Source organism: Lagenorhynchus albirostris, chromosome 7, assembly GCF_949774975.1.
Source record: "Lagenorhynchus albirostris chromosome 7, mLagAlb1.1, whole genome shotgun sequence".
Lineage (NCBI taxonomy): Eukaryota > Metazoa > Chordata > Mammalia > Artiodactyla > Delphinidae > Lagenorhynchus > Lagenorhynchus albirostris.
In genome coordinates, this window is record NC_083101.1 from 64,546,955 (window position 1) to 64,563,381 (window position 16,427).

At 40.0% G+C, this 16,427-nt stretch overlaps 1 protein-coding gene across 4 annotated transcripts in view; it reads right to left on the reverse strand.

Annotated features, from left to right (window-relative positions):
• Nucleotides 1-16,427, reverse strand: part of TTC39B (tetratricopeptide repeat domain 39B) — a 133,860-nt gene that overhangs the window by 66,538 nt on the left and 50,895 nt on the right. The gene's annotated exons all lie outside the window — the stretch shown is intronic.

The window sequence follows — 16,427 nt, forward strand, 5'->3', positions numbered from 1 at the left end:
TACAGAGTTGCTCTATCATAGCTAGTGTCCACATAGCAGTCTACTGAATAGAGGTAACATAATTTGTTACCTATCCCTCATTTTGAGGCATGCTAGTTGCTCCCAATGTTTGGCAATTATCAATACAAACAATACTGCAATAAGCCCCTTTACTCACTTGCCTGATTATTTCCTAAGGATAAATTCTGGAGTGAAAGGGCAAGTATTTTGTAAAATATCTTATGTGTTAAAAACTGGCTTGTTTCCCATTATATATTTATACCACAGAATGCTGAGGTAACATAGAGGAGCTGGAGACCAATCTGGTTTGCAGAATCTTAGGCCACATTTTGACCTAGATCTACCGCAGAGACACACGCAGAGGCAAGCCTACTGGAGAGAAGGAAACTTCCATAGAGCTTAAGAATAAACCCTGCCCTGTATATAACAGAATCGTCAACCTCCCACTGACGATTCACCTTAACTGTCCACAGCCATAGAGAAGAGAGGAAAGGGTTATTGACCATCCCTTTAGGAAAGCTTCTTTTTTTTAAAATTCTAAGATGTCAATGCCCTTATTGTACATTAAGTGAAGTATGATTATATTCTACCTTCAGACTTCCCAATACCCGGTAATATTTTATATTCAACATTCATCTTTTCTTGAACATGTCAAGTTTCCTAAATTTCATATATCAGGTTAGGGGAAAATCAAGGTTCTTTTCACAAGGGTGGTTGGGTGTAGGTGATGGGAGAAAAGAAAACGCCACGGTTAAGTGGAAATGTAGCTTGAAGGCATGTTATTTTCTATCACAAGAACTTCTTACCAGGAGAATGGAGGAAGCCCTAAGCACTTAGGTAAACCAGACTCCAGGGTACTGACTGACATCTCAGTTTACAAGCAGGGAAAGAGGAATAAGATAGATTCAAAGGGCTGTCTAGCCTTTCGGACCATTCTTGCCTATCTGTTCCCTTACAGATTCATTTATAAGGGCTAGAAAAATATGTTCTCTGAAATGTATATAAAAATGTCCCCATTTCTCATTTGCCTTATCTTTAATTTTAAAATTCTCCCCAATATTGAAATTTTTATATATTCAAAATTAATATTTCCCTTTAATATTTCTGATTTTGAGGGCATACTTAGGAAAACCTCCCCTCCACAAAGATTATATAACATAATTTTACCATGCTGCTTATTTTTTTAATATTTAATATGTTGATCCATTTATAATTTGAGTATATGGTACAAGATAGTGCTGTGCATTTTTCTTAATCTTCTGCTATTTTTCCCAAGATAATTTTTAAAAACCTGTATCTTTACCCCAATGATTTGACATACCATATATATAAAACACTAAATTAATTAAGTTCTGCTAAAATCAAGTCTGTTGTGTCAGGTAACTGTTGCATGTTTCAAAGCTACAATTATAGCATCTTTACCAGGCAGAAAACATTTAAATTTAGCAGAACTTAATAATTATTAATAAAACAATACTAGATATTTTTTCATTTTTCTGGGGTACAAAAGTTTAGTTTTTTATGCTTTTCTATACATGTACATTAAGTCCCAGAAATTCTACAGTATTTTAAAATTCATATTAGTATCACAATAAGTACATCATGCTACAAACTGATTTTTTTATTCAGTTTTTTTTATAGACCTAATTCATTCACTTACTAGATAGTAAACTACTATCTAGTATTTTATCAAGAACCTATTTTCCCCTTTTTTATGAGAAGTGCTTAAATACATAGAGAAAATAATTTAACACACAAGTATATCTAGAATCCACTTTTGTGTACAGTGTGATCTAAATTTAATTGTTTCCCCTATGGATAGGCAATTATCTCAACAGCAATGAATAACTCATCCTTCAGCTACTCAGTAGCTTTGAAACAAGATTAAAAAAAAAAAAAGATTGCATGCCCACTCAATGCCATCTTGGAGCACTGTCTAACAGGCCCACCCAAGGAATATTTCATTCTATAAGGGATATATCCTTGTTTGACTTGCTATTTTCTATTGATTAAGGTCTATATTCTATAAAATAATATGTTAACTTGCAGATTTTTTTGGTCTGGTACATATGCAAATAATTTGGTATGGTTATGGTTTTATTGCCTTGTAGGAGATTAACCAGTTTTGTATATAACAAATATTCGAACATTTTTCCTTCAATTCCCCAAATGCTCTTGGAACAGTTTCACCATCTTGATGATTTCCTCATTGATAAGTAAATGTTTGACATGCGTTCACGCTAAAATTATCACACTCCAACATAATGAATGATGCTGTTATCTCTAACCCAGGGCAGGTTTCCATACATGTACAGGGCAGTTTCAGGCACTCTTTGGATCCATTCACTTATTTGCCTCTGTCTGCACCATTCACACAACTTTCATTAGCTTGGCTTTATTAGATCCTATATGACAATGGGCAAGCCCTCTACTTTATTAAATGCTCTTTGGGGGAGGGGGCGTGTCTGGGACTGCTATTGCAACTTCATTCTTATTTACAAGTTTTAGAATCAGTTATTGTAAAGTTCCAAGAAAAGTCCTGCTGAGGTTTTGAGTGGGACTTCATTATATTTTCAGAGATTTTGCAGAGAACTGTAAACTTTACAATATTATATTTTCCACATCTATACACATTTATTCAGGTCTTCTCTTACTTCCTTCAATAAAGGAAGGAAATATACATAACACACTGCACTGAGGTACGTGTACCCTTGCAAAGATGCCATGCTAGATGTTCCTTATATTGCTTTAGTTTTAGAATGTGTACCACCAAAGCAAGCACAGTTAGTAAAATTTTAACTGAAAAAAATGACTTGTCTGTTCCACTTCTGAGCATAACCTAGACGTTAAACTCAAATGTCAGGAAAAAAATGTATTTTTAGCTAGAGAAAACTATTGTTATTGGGTTTATAGAGGCTAAGAAAAACAGTACCTCGTATTTCATTTACAGGTATAGATATGCTAGAAAATGTGTCCTTATTTTGCCCTGATTTTACTTCTTTAATTTCTGTACGTTTTTAAACAGCTTTACTGATACATTATTCACAGACCATACAAGTCACTCACTTAAATTATACAATGTTTTTTAATATTCATAGATAGTATGTCACTTTCACCACAATCTAATTTTACATCTTGTCACCCAAAAGATACTCTATATCCATCCACCAGCAATCGCTTCGCATGTCCCTCCACCTCTAGCCCTAAGAAACCACTAATTTACTTCCTGTATGTACACATTTGCCTATTCTGGATGTTTTATATTAATGAAATTATATAATATGTGGTCTTTCATGACTGGTTTTTTTCACTTAGCATAATGTTTTCAAGAGTCATTTGAGCTGTTGCCTGTATCAATACTTCATTCCTTTTTACTGCCAAATAATAATCCATTGCATAGATATAACACACTTCATTTGTCATTTCATTAGTTTATGGGTATATGGGTTATTTCCACTTTTTGGCTATTATGAATAATGCTGCTATTAATATTCATGTACAAGTTCTTGTGTGGACATATACTTCATTTCTCTTGGCATGTAACTAGGAGTGGAATTGCCGAATCCTATGGTAACTCTGTGTTTGACATTTTGAAGAGCTGCCAGACCATTTTCCAAAGTGACTGTGTGATTTTACATTCCCACCAGTAATGTATGAAAGTTTCAGTTTCTCCACATCTCGGACAACACGTGTTACTCTCCATCTTCGGGGGGGGTGATGGTATCTTATTGTGGTTTTGATTTGCATTTGTCTAATGACTGGTACTGAGTATCTGCTTAGCTACATATTAACCATTTGTACATCTTCTTTGGAAAAATGCCTGTTCAGGTTCTTTGGCCATTTTTTAATTGGGTTACTTGCCTTTTTATTATCGAGTTTCATACTGCTCTAATTTTTAATCACTAGGTAGAACTATTCTCAGATGAAAAGCTTACAGCTTCATTTTTTATACTTTTTCTCTCATTCAAATCATAGTTAGCAAAATCAATTCAAATTTAATTTCCCCCAATAAATCCGATACAATGAGCTATGTTCCTGCACGATGAAATATAAGCTAGCCCATTTAAAAAAGAAATAAAATAAAATTTCAAAAATTAATAAAAAGACACTTAATATCTTTGAGGCTTTTTCATCAAAGTTAAAATCTCTCTTTAGGGGACGAGAGAAATGCATGAAGAAAGACCAGTGGGTGTTCTCCAGGAGGCACCATTATGAAACCTACAGTTGGAATGGCGCCCACTGGAGCTATGACACAGGACTCCAGCGGCACCACTGACAGATTTCCAGGAAACCTACTGCTTCATATTATTGCCCATATGACCAACCTGTCTTTCTTACCAAAGAAAACTGCTCATCAGACCAAATTCTGTCCCATGGATGATGTTTTCAAATAGCCATTCTCATGGCCAACGATCAGAGGAAAAAGGGAGGTGCTACTCCTACTGCTGGGAGAGCAGAACAGCCCAGAAATTACCAGGCACTCCCCAAATACATGTTACTGTCAACTTCACCCCCTCGCCTGCTATGCTATCAGAATCAAAGGAAAGGGGCTTCCCGGTTGCGCAGTGGTTAAGAATCCGCCTGCCAACACAGGGGACACGGGTTCGAGCCCTGGTCCGGGAAGATCCCACATGCCACAGAGCAACTAAGCCCGTGCGCCGCAACTACTGAGCCTGCACTCTAGAGCCTGCAAGCCACAACTACTGAGCCCATGTGCCACAACTACTGAGCCTGAGAGCCACAACTACTGAGCCTGCGGGCCACGACTACTGAAGCCCGTGTGCCTAGAGCCCATGCTCCGCAACAAGAGATGCCACCGCAATGAGAAGCCCATGCACCGCAACAAAGAGTAGCCCCCGCTCGCCACAACTAGAGAAAGCCCATGTGCAGCAATGACGACCCAATGCAGCCAAAAATAAATTAATTAAAAATAAATAAATTTTAAAAAAGAATCAAAGGAAAGAAATTTCAACATTTTTTTTTTTGCCATACACGTCCTATCCTTTAGAGGGAAGATCTAAAAAGCTGAAAAAGGCCAAAGGGCAAGCACCAACACAGGATATAATTATTCTATTAGGTGAGATACTACTGAATTTATAAACTAGATAAACTACCCCTAAAAAATTCATGCTTAGACTTATTAAAAAAGGCTTCCTCAATCAAAATTATAAACCTTCATATTATCTGAAGGACTTGGGTGGTTTTTACATTCTTTGTGCTTTTCCATAAAAGGAAGAGCTCAAGGAGGTGGAGAAACTTAACTTGGAAGAAAGAAGGGTTAGAGGAAAGCAGAGAAAAAGAAAGAATATGAGAGCTATTTCCAGACACTTCCCTCCCTTGTTCACTTGGAAGGTTCCAATTCATCCTTCTAGATCAGCTTCTCTGGAGCTGTATCCTACTCCCAAATGATTCAGAAAAATACATAATAGTGAGTATACAGCCAGAGAATAATACACAAAATGTAGCAAAATGTTAAAAAGGGATTCAGGGTATAGAGAAGTTCTCTGTATTATTCTCATACCTTTACTCTTAAGTATGGAGTTACTGCAAAATAAGATGTTTTTAAAAGACAGCTCCTGTAGCAAAGGGCAGAGAACAGAGATTAAATAGGAGTGGCCACTAGGCCTCTGGCACCTGTGGACCAGCCAACACCAGTGGAGAATGCCAAGCCCTTGGGGTCATGGGCACACCAACAGGTCCAGCCATCAGAGGTGCTTCGGGAGCAGAGGCAGCAAGGACAGAGCTCACTGCAAAAATAGCCGATGAGACTTCAACCAGAGAGCAACACCCAGACCAGGGCTCCATCCCTGTGTCACTTCCTCCTGCCTCCAGAGGCCATCCGGGAAGGAGGAGAGGGAGGGGGAACCTTTGAGAAGGGAGATGTCAGCCCGATGCAGAGTTTAAGTTTTTACTTGTCTGGGCATTTACCTCTCCTACACCCCCAAGAAAATCTGAGTCCCTCCGAAAGAGGCTTTCTGAATTTTGAACAGATGATGTCATCTTTAATTGACAACTTAATGGTTTTTTCCCCATCCTCAAGGGAGATGAGAGTTCCAGGGCAAAGTGAGGACAGGTGAAAAGAATAAAAGTTCATTTCTGGATAAAAGAGAAAGCATGCCCAGACCCTACTCACTAAGAAAATGGAGGGTGGGACTTAACTGTCTTTTTAGAAAAAATAAAGTACCCCAATAGATGCTGTTTTTCTTGCCCAGAGCCACAGCAAATCACTGACAGAGTTGGAAACTAAAATCAGAGCCTGTATCTTTTCAGCTTCTTTCCTTAGGCAAAGCAAACTGTACTCCACGTTATTTAAAACAAGTAACAATAGAATGTTAGATGGCAAGAGATATACAGGGCACCTGTTTCATTTTGCTGGGGGGGGGTTTACTCATTTTTTTAAATTTAAAAGAAAATCCCTTTCCTACTGGAAGGTTCTCTTATTTCTAGTGGAAAATTTCTACCTAATCTTTTAACTATCCTTCTTCAGTTCCCTACTGTAGTGCGAATTAGGAGAAAGCATGCTGCAACACAGGCAGAATGCTGGATTCTACCCTAGCTGTGCAAGCAGTGTGACTATGGACCAATCACTCACCTCTGCCAGGGGCTGGGGGTGGGGTGAGTAGGAAGCAGGGAGGCTACTGTTTAACGTGTGTAGAGCTTCCATTTTACAACATGAAAAGACTTACAGAGGTGAATGGCGGTGATGGTTGCACCACATTATGAATGTATTTATTAATACTACTGCAGTGGTGGTTATGACGGTTAAAGTTTATGTTACATGTATTTTACAACGATAAAAACAAAAACAACAAAAATGGGGGACTTCCCTGGTGGCACAGTGGTTAAGAATCCACCTGCTAATGCAGGGGACATGGGTTCAAGCCGTGGTCCGGGAAGATCCCGCATGCCGCGGAGCAACTAAGCCCGTGTGCCACAACTACTGAGCCTGTGTGCCACAACTACTGTAGCCCGTGTGCCTAGAGCCTGTGCGCCACAGCAAGAGAAGCCACCGCAATGAGAAGCCCACACACTGCAGCGAAGAGTAGCCCCCATTCACCACAACTAGAGAAAGCCTGTGCACAGCAACGAAGACCCAACGCAGCCATAAATAAATAAATAAATAAAATTTTTTTTAAAAAAAGGGGGGAAAAAGCAGCACACACACAAAAGCCAGAAGAGGGCTAACAATACATTTGTCCTGTCTACCTCACAGGGATGCTCTGCAGAAGCAATGCATTCCATTTTGTAAAATCACTTTTTAAACTGGAACATGACATAAATGTGGTGCTGATGTTGTTAGAAGAGTTAAGTGATTGGGGCCAAGAACTTCCCATTAGACAGACCACTGCACTCCTGCTACTCAGCAGTTCAAGTTTCCCTCAGTCACAGCCAGAGGCCACTTAGTGGCACTTCGCCACTTTCCTTAGTCCCTCAAAGGAGGGATGCAGACCCTTTTCAGGATGCAGAGCAAATGGAGGTTTTCAGCATAACACTGAATGGGGGTAACTGTTTATCATTTCTTTTAAAACACCACCTATAACAAAGATTAGCAAAAAAAAAATTTCTAAAAAGCAATGGTGAAAACAAGCTTTCCTGTCTCTTTTGTCTCATGATCCATGAAGGAAAGAAAAATTAAGGCTACCCAAAAGTTTTCCAGGCTAGATAATGTGTCTTTCCTCTGGGTTCCATGGTCAGCATTTAAAACTCATCATAGTGGGCTTCCCTGGTGGCGCAGTGGTTGAGGGTCCGCCTGCCGATGCACGGGACACGGGTTCATGCCCCAGTCCGGGAAGATCCCACATGCCGTGGAGTGGCTGGGCCCGTGAGCCATGGCCGCTGAGCCTGCGCGTCCGAAGCCTGTGCTCCGCAACGGGAGAGGCCACAACAGTGAGAGGCCCGCATACCGCAAAAAAAAAAAAACAACTCATCATAGTATGATGAATGGTCTACTTTTCAGTTGCTGTGAGTAGCTTACAAGCTTTTTAAGGACAGGGACTCTCTTAGCCCAGAGAAGCTCAATAAAGTTTTGGTTGAATGAATGACATTTGTATTTATTCTATATCTGTTAGCACCCTTGTGCCAAACACAATATCAATACTTGGCATTTTATGTCACTTATGTAGATCACGGAAAGTACCCATGAATATCATGGAGTCCTCATTCACAAGCAAGCAGCTATCAGTAAATATTACGGCTTCCCCCACAAACATCTATTAGGGGAGACAAGCAAAACACAAGGGGAAACATACAAATACTCAGGTAATTAAGCACCAAAGCTTAATTTTCTTTAGCTCTTCAATGTGTGGCTGTTTTCATAGTGGTGTAATGTATATATTCATATTCAGCCTGTGGTACCAAGTGGGCACATAAAATGGTTTTGTTATACAGGGATGATATTGCCTTTAAAAATAGCTAATATTAAAGATGGGTGATGGCACATAATGCTGTATATTAAGGCCCAGTTTGCTAGCTCATGGCAAGGCTCAAATTCTGACCCACCCAGTAAGCTAAGAAGATAATGACTACAGCCCCAAACCACAAGAGAAAGTCAAGTCTGGGTCCCACACTTCCCTGGTTTCTAAAATATAGTCACCTGTAATGACCTGAAATAAGATATTCTATAACCCACTAATCTAAAACGATCACCAAAGAAATCCATTCATACCACTTGAATGGTCACTAAAGACTTTCCACACCGGGTATTCCCTGGTAGCACAGTGGTTAAGAATCTGCCTGCCAATGCAAGGGGCATAGGTTCGAGCCCTGGTCCAGGAAGATCCCACAAGCCACGGAGCAACAAAGCCCATGCACCACAACTACTAAGCCTGCGCTCTAGAGCCTGTGAGCCACAACTACTGAGCCCACGTGCCTAGAGCCCGTGCTCCGCAACAAGAGAAGCCACTGCAATGAGAAGCCCACGCACCGCACCAAAGAGTAGCCCCTGCTTGGGGCAACTACAGAAAGCCTCGCGCAGCAACAAAGACCCAAGGCAGCCTAAAATAAATAATTTTTTTAAAAAAAGATTTTCCACACCTGTGAACTGATATACTATCAAAAGAAAAACAAGCTATGCATGAAACTCATGTCAAACTCTTGTTCGTATAATCTGCCTATAGATGCAGTCCTGCCCCTTCTGTCTTTCCAAAGATATAAGTGTAAATTTTGTGTTGAAAAGTAGAAAGCAAGTCAAAACGATAGGAAGATCTCTGAGCATGAGGTCAAAAAACCTATAAGCATTTTTCATATGCAGAGGGCACTGCGACTTTATTAAAAAAGAGAGGGGGCTTCCCTGGTGGCGCAGTGGTTGAGAGTCCGCCTGCCGATGCAGGGGACACAGGTTCGTGCCCCGGTCCGGGAGGATCCCACATGCCACGGAGCGGCTAGGCCCGTGAACCATGGCCGCTGAGCCGTGGCATCCGGAGCCTGTGCTCCGCAACGGGAGAGGCCACAACAGTGAGAGGCCCGCATACCGCAAAAAAAAAAAAAAAAAGGGAGGGGGCTGCCTACATTCCCCCAACCAACCCGTGGCTAAGAGACACAATACAACAGCCTGTAGGAGCACAGATCGGCCAACTTTTAGCACCATGGAGTCACAGTCAGCACTCTGAATTACTTTGGGCAAGTGATTTAACATTTTCCCACCTTGTTTTCCTTCTCTGTAAAAGGGGAGCTCAATTAACACGGTTGTTATTTAAGATACAAAGACAGACTTTCTGTGGGTACCGGACCTGACACAGAAGACATTTTAAAAAGGATCTAATCCATTTCTTCTCCACTAAGATATGAAAACGATGACACAGCAAAAAGCTGCTAAACCTCCCTCACTGCTTTGTTCAGGAAACCACACAGAGCCTCAAAATCCCTTATCTCATGACAGGCCTCAGAGATTTCTGCTAATCAAATTAGAGATTTGATGCAAAAAATGGGAGATTAAAAACCATACAAAGTCACAAGTGGGTTATAATCTTATAAATTTGTTTATGATGTACTGGGTTGGAAATCAAAACGTATTTTCCATAAAAACAACGACTGATATATATCTATACCAATATATATCTCTACGCATGCGTTTTGTGTGTGTGTGTGTGTGTGTGTGTGTGTATATACACATGCATATATCTCTATGTACATTCATATGTATATGCACACAAATATGTTAAATTCTCTACCTAAGCCATCAAAGCCTATTTAAGCCCTAAATTATAAATAACTGGCCAGAGTCTTAAGAGTCAGGAGCGAGACGACTTCACCACTCATACTTTAGTGACACTTCAGTGGCTCATCATGGCCCCTGCCACAGTTTCTTGGCAAGGTACCCTTGGTACCTGTCTTTCTCTAACCAGACTATCCTAACTAGAACTGCAGGCCTCTCAAGCTTCTTGGCAAACCCTGAAGAGACCATAGTGAAGGGGATCAGAGTATGTCACCCCAAAATATATCATTTTCACGTTAAGATTATTTTGAGGTGAAGGCAATTAGCTCTCTGCTCTCTTCCTTTCTATCTAAAATCAGGGTATCAATTTCCTTTTGTAATGATGTCTCCCTCTCCCACACCAGGAAGAAAACTAGTCCAAAGATAACTCTTATCACCTGAGAGGACTCTTAGCTGCATAAAAAACTTACTAAACAATTCTTCTCTAACATACATTTTCTAATCATCTTCCCATAACTTACCCTCATCCAGAAGCCCCCCAAACTCTTTTATTTAGCTTCTTCTCCACACTTCATCATTCTTTGTTTAGATGGTAAATAAGCCCCCAATTCTAACCACCTCCTTGAGGCACATTTCTTTGTGAACTTTCGTATGTGCATATGCAATTAAACTTGTTTTTCTCTTCCCTTGCTAATCTGTCTTTTATCCATTTAATTTGCAGGGCCCCAAGCATGAACCTAAGAGAACAGAGGAGAAAGTTTTCCTCTCTTACAATGGTCTCTCATATCTCAGGGTCTTTGCCCTAATAAACTCTGCTGCTACACCTGATTGCCACTAGTATCTAGCAATATCAGCCTCAATTCAGACATCCCCTCCTCCAGAAAGCCCTACAAGGTCAGCATCTCTCTGAACTCCTGCCATCACCCAGGTGTAGGTTGGTCATCCCTCATCTTTGTTCCCACAGAACCCTGACCTTCTCCATACTACAGAGTTTATCCCATTACATCCCAGTAACAGTTTCTTGAATAAACTGAAGTGCCTGAATGAATATTAATAAGCCAAGATATCTGCTCTGTTTTCTTTAAAAAAAAAAAAAAAGTCCTACCTAGTTCACTCTCAAGTAGCAACCATCTGGCAGCACAGGGAGACCCCTGAATCGGGGCTGTCTGGGCTACCAGGGGTGGTTCTTCAGAGCCAAGACCAGACAAACACTTTACAGGTTCAGGTTCTTATTGCTACTCTCTTGTTTTTGTTTTATTTTGTTTTGTTTTGTTAATTTGGTTGGTTGGTTTGGGTCTGTTGTTTGCTCTTGATTCCGGTTTTGATTTCTTAGTCTATATCTTTCCAGATACTGCAATGGAGTGAATGGTGACTAGGAAATCTAGCTACTGGCCCCATTTTAAGTACTGTATGATCTCTATCTTCGCTCTCCCCAATCTGTAAATTGAGGGGGTAGTCTAAGAATGGTCCCTAAATCTCACTGCCCATAGTCCTCAGGGACGCCTGTAATAAACACAGTTCTCCCTCCAGAGCTCAGATAACTCTAATAAGCAGCCAGGTTTGGGGACCACTGGAAGGGGCAGAGATGTGAAGTCAAGTCACATCTGGGATCGAGTTCTAATTCCTCCACTCACTTCCTGTGTGACCTTCAGCAAATTACTTAACCTCTCTGCATCTCCATTTACTTGCTTGTTACGGCAGAGATAGTAACTAGTTTATAGGATTGAAGGGAAGATTGATGCACACAGAGAGTACCAATTAATGGCTGGCCCACCGCAGATGATCAGTAAATGGTACTGAGGCCCCTTCCCCCTCAGGTGTATTCTCATGGCAGCCTATCATTTCTCTGCCACGGCCCCGAAGAGCTTCCAGAGGGCACGGTATCTCTGTCTTACTCTCCACCCCACCCCCAGTGCCCAGCACAGTGCCTATGGCAGTGCCCAACATTACAGCACACACTCAGTATTTACTGAATAACATACTAGAATATACTAACATAACCAATTTCCCTCCCTCTCTCAATAGACTAGACTGTGACCTCCTCCAAAGCAGGGCTTGTTCCTTATTTACTGATCTAAAAACCAGCACTTAATAGAGTGCCTATCACATGCTTGTTGAACTAATTCAATTACTTTCAAAATCTCTTTCCAGGTCAAGCATACCAAGGATCTGTGGCTCCAGAAGATCTGGGGCAGAATTACATGCAAGTATTTGTATGTCTCTAATATAAATGTTGGGCTGCAAAGTACCAATACTTCTACAGTTGAAAAATTACAACACATGTAATGAAATAATTAGGTAGTTTCTGAATGTTCCCCTCACCTGCTAATAGTATCTGCTCCACGAGGGCAGATATAATATCTCGTTCAGCATCATGTCCCCAAAGTCTGGCAAGAGCTTTGTGACAAATGTACACGTTCGTTTGTTAATGAATGAATGAATGAATATAAGTTCTTTACCAGTCTAGGTAAGGCAGAATTTCCTATTTTTAGGACTCTTTCCTCATTGAATTCAAAGTTGCTGCATTTAGGAATGACAAAATGTTTAAAAATAAAAACAGCAGATGTTTGATCTCTGGGTGGTAGAGAGTTTCTTTTTTTAAAATCCTTGATTTATTTTTTATGCTGCAGGAAATCAATCAAGATACTAACACCCAAAAAAACTCACATAATATATTCTGCATCTACAAAGACAACTGTTAACAGTTGGTATTTAAAAGTATTTTGATTACTGATCTCTGAACTTAACTTTTAGAAATCGTTTTAGCCAATGTGATTTTAAGATAAAGGAATGAGATCAGGAACCAAATGATCTGGATCAGATCACTAAAATAATAAGACTTTCGTGTAACAAAGACCAATCAAGAACATATGCGGGTTATCAAGGGAACCAAAATCTAACCTCTCTCTTTACAAACGGTTCAAAATTGATTCAATAAAAATTCAGCAAGGATACAGTTCTAGCCTCCAGTGTATTCCGAAGGGGACACAATGACTAAGGACAGATGTTTAGACTAAAGGGTCTGCGTCACCAGAAAAAAATGGCACCGACTCAAATGCACAATTAGAAAAGGGTGGTCATGCAAAGGTCACTCTTGGGTAACTCCCATTTACTGTGATCTGCTACAAAGAGACTGGCTGAACCCAACACAGCACAGACAGCGGTGAAGTCTATGACTACTGACGCTATTCTGCCAGCATGCCACGGTACTTAATTTTTAAGGTTTTAATCACCCTAACAAAACAAAACGCCATAACGACGCCAACAAAGGACATAAGACAAACACAGTGAATACAAAGTGAGCCGTCATCATCCTTCCATTGTTCTGCAGCCCCATGCACACCTTGCAGCAGCAGTAAACCTGCCATAGCATCCCGGGAAGACTGAATCCTTCTCAGCAAGATTCACTATTTTCTCCAATTTCAGCACTCACTCTCAGGAACTTAAGAAAAAAAGATATGGGGGGCAGGGGGAGCCCTGGCAGGCTTGACATGAAGGCTTTAATGAAGTCAATGTCAATTAACAAAAACTACAGGTCTCCAGTGAAATTTCACTCCAATTTTTTTAATCAGCATAGCTTTCCTTAAATTAAATCCTCACAGATCCAAAGAGAATGCTGCAATCATACCCCCAGGAACAGCTAAATAAATGCGACATACTCACAGGTTTAGAGCAGCTGTAACTTTGAAGGAATTAATATAGCCCCACTGTGAAGATGCCCTCTCTTCTACCAGATTTTTTAAAAGCCAATGAAAAGAAGAGACAATCCTCAATTTAAAAGGCAAAAAAATCCTCAATTTCTGTTTTATTTCTTGGTCTCTGGTGAGACTCTCAATTACTGAGCTTAAGAAAAGAAGTTGCCCGGCAGCTGACAGCATCCCAGAGCTTCCCAGGGCAGAATTTAAGACATGTCAGTTAAAGTGGCAGCTACACTCACTGCCGAAGCTGATGCTCCTGCAGGAAGGGATGCCGGGAGATTTTTTTTTTTCCCAATCTCTGCTGCAGCCTAATTCTAATCCATCACTGTTTGGTTATCCTAGGGAAGCAAGCAAGAAAAATACAAATAGCCTGGATTTATAAAATCCACAGGGCCTTTTAATGATTTTTCACCTAATCCAGGGATTCACCACTATCAAAGAGGGTTAAATGAGGAATAAAATGAATTACCTCTTTTGTTTTAAGGAAAACGTAAGAGCAGTCTGATGCTCCCAAGTTAGAATTGGATTTTATATCTTACTGACTTTTTAAAAACACTAAATAAGGGAAAGTCAAGTTCTGTGAAGTTTTCGGTCAAATGGGTTAAATGCACAAAAGTTAAATTAGTGAAGTGAATGAAATATACATATAAAGTCACTCCATTGTAGATGGAAACTGCAATTTAAAATTAATATTAGATAAAGAATATTTGAATTGATTTTGATGAAACTCAAAAAAATAAAGTAGGCTTAGAGATGGTCAGTGACTTGACAACTTTCTTGTCTTGTCTTAAGGGCTCTTACACATATTAGAACTGGACTGTTCCTGTGATGTGGCTCACAATTTAATCTGATTATAAAAGTATCAGGTAATGTACTCTGATATCTCCTGATTTTAAAATAATAAAGTCCTTACAGAGAACTGGAAACAAAGAAGGAAATTAAAACTGTACATGTATCCACCATGCATGTTATTTTTACCTGTAGTTAGGCTAACCAATGGCCCCAAAGATATCCAAGTCTCAACCCCTGGAACCTATGAATGTTACCTTATATGAGAAAAGAGGCTTGCAAGTGTAATTAAGTTAATAATCTTAAAATGGGAAGACTATCCTAGATTATTTGGTTTGGGCCCTAAATGCAATCACAAGTATCCTTATAAGAGGGAAGCAGCAGGGTATGTGACACAAAAGGCACAAGGTGATGTGACCATGGAACCAGAGTGATTTGAAAAGACTATGCTGCTCGCTTTGAAGTTTGCATAAAAGCAAAGTCAAGGTGCCCTCACAGAAAACTTTCTTTGCTGATAAAACAAATAGAAATTAAAAGCTTATAATTGCATTGCCTACAGGGGAGACCAAAACTATGCCTATACCTTTAAACATGCTACTTTATCAGAGCTACATGGAGCTTTAACACATTTTGAGATCATTCTGCTCACTAATAAAAAAAATACTCCTTGCTGGCTTGAATACTTTCACTCTGGACAATAAACATAAAATAAATAACACAGAAATTACAGAAAAATAAAAATCACGTATAAATCTCCAAATACCTCTTCACTGTTAAGCAATTTCAGAGTCCTTTAAATTTGTTAGTGGCTAAGTCTTCAGACTATTAAATGTGTATGATACATGATACTGAACTATACATTATTTATAAATAATGTACCTAATACAAACATCACTTCCTCTCTGAGGAGTTCTAGCTACAATGTTCTACAAGCATGATGACACAAAGGGGAAAGGTAGGAAGAAGGGGAGAAAGGGAGAACCAGAGATACTGATTAATTTTCAAAACATAGCCAATGGAGAAGTTTGACACATTTCAAAAGGCAAAGCTCCCAAGTATCTGCTTTTGTGGTGTTTTATTACCCATTTCAGGTTGCTATTTTTATCCGGATGGATAAACATATCAGAAAACAAGGCAGATAAAAAATGGTAGAAAGTTAACAAAAGGTAGTGAAGCTCACTACAACCCCTAAGAGTATGACAGCTCATTTACATAAACTTCAGATGGAAAGTGAGTCAGCCCAGAGGTGAGTAAAGGCAAAGGAGTCACTGACAATCTGCACAGTGCTTAGTACGCCCAAACAATTGGACATTACCTAATTATGTATGTACAGGCTGATTAACACAACCAGCTGTCATCATTAAAAAGAAGAAGAAAAAAACACATCCCAAAACATCCTTTAACTCACTCTCTCTTTGAACAATCACAGCAATATCATTGTGCCCTATACTTGCTAAGTTCTCAGTAAATGATGGCTGGATTTTTTTTAATGCACTGCAAACCCTTGCAGTTTACTCTGAATATTCATCTACAGTTTCCGATTAGTACATTAATTCAACAAATTTATTAATTCGACAAATACATATTGAGCATCTACTATATGCCAAGCATCGTGCTTGGGTACAGGGTGCACCACGATGAGCAGAAGAGAACAGTCCCGGGGCTTCCATGGTGGCGCAGTGGTTGAGAGTCCGCCTGCCGATGCAGGGGACACGGGTTCGTGCCCCGGTGCGGGAAGATCCCACATGCCGCGGAGCGGCTGGGCCCGTGAGCCATGCCCGCTGAGC